The sequence below is a fragment of the Dreissena polymorpha genome, chromosome 8, assembly GCF_020536995.1.
Source record: "Dreissena polymorpha isolate Duluth1 chromosome 8, UMN_Dpol_1.0, whole genome shotgun sequence".
Lineage (NCBI taxonomy): Eukaryota > Metazoa > Mollusca > Bivalvia > Myida > Dreissenidae > Dreissena > Dreissena polymorpha.
In genome coordinates this window covers 53,916,828-53,921,131 of record NC_068362.1, presented here as the reverse complement: position 1 = coordinate 53,921,131, position 4,304 = coordinate 53,916,828, and the positions used below count along the sequence as shown (strand labels likewise).

Sequence of the window (4,304 nt, the reverse complement as noted above, 5' to 3'; positions counted from 1 at the left end):
GAGTAAAAACACTGAACGACGAGTAAGGACACAACAGTGCAACAAGTAAAACATGTTGTAAGAAATCGACTATCCCCTCAAACTAGATTTGTGAGGAGTTAAACAGCAGCTACCTCACAAGACAGAGTAAACATATAATTAAATTTATGCACTCTAAGCAAGGATAGGACATTGTTAAAGCCGGACATTCAAAATAGACATAGGCTAGTACAAGTATGACTAAGGACATATGATTAAGACTAGTATTTAGCACATATAATCAAGCACATGTAATGCATTTAAAGCTTTGCTGGCTAATAAAGCTATAATGGGCATGCAACTAATCGTTCTAAACTTTTCTAAACTATCTATAAACTATAAACTAGCAGCAACAGAGAACAAAATAACAGTAGCAGAACAACATAGAAAAGCTGGCAACATAACCTGGCAAAATAACGAAATAAGAGAAATCCAGGTATATCGCTGCCAAGGCTATTGAAAAGACAATTATGTGACATCGCACGAGGAACAAGAGCAGTTTTCCCCATGTCAAGTATTTACTAGAGATCGGATCTGGTTAAAAGAGTATGCTTTCCTGAAGTTTTCCGGAAGGTAATTCCATAGTTTGGCAGCAGCATACCTAAAAGATTTCTTACCATATCTTTCTGTCATTGGTATGGGTATCTCAACAGTATTAGAGTGCCTGGATTTATAGTACGCATACAATATTTTTGCATAAACGTGTACTACAATATGTCCTGATTTAGAATCCATCGGATGCCACTCTGGCATTGTTGAGCATTTTGAAAAATCCAAGATGGCTGCCAAAATGAAGAAATCATCATTCATAACTCTTCAAAAACATTATGTATTTGCTTTATTTTGTCTCAAATTAAGTGTGATTTTGTTGTTATTTTTGTTGAATTATAATGTTAAAGGATGAAATAAATAATAACAAATTAAAAACAAAACAACAAATCCAAAATGGCCGAAAAATGGCCGTTTTTTTTTTGACAAACGCGACATTTTTCAGTACCAAACTGTCATCATATCGTTATTGAGTCTGAACCTTTATATTTTACTCATTTCTTGATTTCAAATGCAAAAGTCTGATTTAAATACACTTGAAATTAAAAAATGGAGGTCACAATAGCAGACAAAGTGTTATATCCATATAAAACAAAGCCCCATATAAGATGAATACTACACCATTAACTAATTTAATTTTAATCAAAACCATATGGTGCAGGTACTAATTAGAACCGTCTCAATGGCACGGTTCTAAAGAGATTTATGCTTCATATTATAATTATGTTTCCCACCGCATGAGTAGACCAATACTTTGTATTAGCGGATCTTGTTTGAATGAAGCACTTTGAACAGGTAGCTTTTCCTATATCCATTTGTGTCCTGTTCTGTGAAAATTTGGCAAATTGCATGTGCGTAAAGTGTCGTCCGAGATTAGCCTGTGCAGTCCACACAGGCTAATCAGGGACGACACTTTCCGTTTTAATGGTATTTTTCGTTTAACCGAAAATCTAGTTCAAGCGGAAAGTGTCGTCCCTGATTAGCCTGTGCGGACTGCATAGGCTAATTTCGGGACGACACTTTACGCACATACATTTTGACCAATTTTCACAGAACAAGACACATTTACTATGTTATGCTATACAAAAATGCATCATTTTCTGAATGAAATTGCTTTTTGAGAATGCGGAACATCATGGACGTTTAGTAGTCTAGATGTCAAACCCTGATTTTGGGCTGACATGGATTTATCGTACGCATAAACTGTGTTGCGATATTATTGTTCCCCAACATCTCTAGAACCAAAATCCATCGGATGCCACCTTGGCACCATTGAGCATTTTGCGAAAAATCCAAAATGGCCGCAAACATGGCCGCAAACATGGCCGCAAAAGTACTCAATTTCCTATATCTCCTATATTTTTGAAATACTCATCTCATTTTCTCTTGAATAATTCGTTTAGGTAAATATCAACATCCTAGAGGCATTAAATACAAAAAAGCTCTTGCTGCTGCAAAAAAATGGCCGCAAAGATGGCGGCCAAGATGCTGACTAAAATGACAAAAGCTTGGTATTTCCATTACAATTTATTTTTAAACCTGATTTTCAGAGCACAATCATACACACATATACCACATTCATCTATGTAATTTTTCTTTGTGCATATGAGAATTTTATAAGCTGAAATAAATCATCATGGTGATACATTTCATTATCAATAACTGTAAATACCATGCAATTTCATAAAAACATTTTTTTGGGAAATTGTATTATTTTATTTTTCATAGTTGTTTATCTTTATTTATTTAAAAATATCTGCGATCATCAAGTGTTTTTGTGTGACCAATTTGAGTTATCTTTGGAGTAAAGGTAGCGCACCTCTAATGGGCACATATCCAAATATAATCTTATTAATTATTTTCTTAATCAGCATCATTTCACTGAACTACATGCAAATTTGTAGGTAGGCTTTCCATGCTTTTTAAAAAAATATACCGATTTTTTCAAAACCACCCCCACGCTCGGCTTTTGTCCAGTTTATTTTCACCCCTGGGGTATATAAAAGTTCCATAATTCATTCTAATTTTCAAATATGGGCATGCAGTTGGTGTGTACAGATGCTGTAAAGGTGTTTAAAGTTTAAACAAGATGAAATAAGTATTCTTTTACAGACATTTATTTTTTACAATTTTTTATCTATGGAAGAGCGCCATGCAATGTAAGTGATTTCAGCCAAGTAAAAATTGGGTCGGTTAAAAACAAAGTGTCATAAAATTCAAAATAGTATCATTTAAGTCATATTTTAAACTTATATACTATACCAGCAAAATACCAAGAACCAGACAGATTTACCGTTTACTTTTTGAAATAAAAATAAAAATGCAACATGCATGGTTCGTATTTTCAACAGTTAATAACCCAATTTCGCCATAACGTTGTTTTAATTTTAATAATTGAAGAATGTGCATAAAAATTGCAACATATTTAACAATAAATATAGCTTATATGCCATATTTAATCAAATTACGTTAGAAAATAAATAAAACGCGTCGCAAAAAAGTATACGTTGTCGGCAGGATTCGAACCTGCGCGGGAATATCCCAAAAGATTTCTAGTCTATCGCCTTAACCACTAGGCTACGGCACCTAATAGTAGGCTCTTCAACCTTCGAAGAAATCGCGGGAAATCATTAGAGGTGCGCTACCTTAAACATTATTCCAACGTAGTGATTTCTGTTCGTTATCAAATTTAATTGTGCTAACCCTTTGAAATCAGTTTTTGTGAATAACCTTGTGTGTCCGACACCATAATGCCGCCCAAGAAATCTAATCGTAATAGCTGTGAGGACTGTAAGAAGGAGGTAGGGTCAGATGATAAGGCATTAGTGTGTTGTGTGTGTGAGAAATGGCATCATATTAATTGCCAATATGTTTCCCGTGGATGATTATAAGTTTCTAACCAAATCGGACGATTGCATCCAGTGGTATTGCAAAAGTTGTAGAGGAGCTTTTCAAAAGCTACTCAAAATTCTCACTTTAGTGTAAAAAAGGCAGGATCAGCTAGAGGAAGAGGTCAAAATAGTAAACTGTGGATTAAAAGACGTTAATGGGAGGTTGTCAAATCAGGCGTCGGAGATAAGTATTTTAATGAAGGATGTGGCGGAAATGAAGCTCAAGCTACCGGAATTGATCAGCGAAAAGGTTAGTGAGGTACTATTAGACAAAAGGGAAGAGGAGTTGAGAGCTAGTGATATGATATTCTTTAATCTTAAAGAAGCGAAGAATGGAAGTTCAAAGGAAAGGGACATTGAATTACGAGGGGAGGTATTATGTAGCATTGGGATACATTTGGATCCATCACAATTAGAGAACGTAACAAGATTAGGTCGTCTCTTCCCAAATAGTGCGAAAATGCGCCCCATAAGGCTATTTATTGAGATCCGCATCAAGAGGGGACAAATACTAAGGAATGCTTATAAGCTAAAGGACATAGGTAGACTTTCAAAGGTAGGAATAGTTAGAGACCTCACTCAGAAGCAGAGAGAAAACAATATTATATTGAAGAAAACACTAGAGGCTATGAAAAAGACTTTCCAGGGAAAATATGGGCTATCCGGCGGGATAAGATCGTTTAACTTCAACACAGACAAGCAATTAACTTGCCATCTGGTGTAGCAGGGACTACTCTACCCTCCCCTCAAGGGTCGGGGACGGTCATTAAATGGTTAGGATCACAGTTATTGTAATGTAAATATGTTAACAGTTAAACATGTTAAAAGCACAGTAAATCGCGTTCA

At 35.3% G+C, this 4,304-nt stretch overlaps 1 non-coding gene across 1 annotated transcript; it reads right to left on the bottom strand.

The window, feature by feature from the left end:
* Positions 1-3,072: 3,072 nt before the first annotated feature.
* Positions 3,073-3,154, bottom strand: Trnas-aga (transfer RNA serine (anticodon AGA)). The gene has a single exon. It is a non-coding gene; the product is annotated as a tRNA-Ser (tRNA).
* Between the last annotated feature and the right edge of the window lie 1,150 nt (positions 3,155-4,304).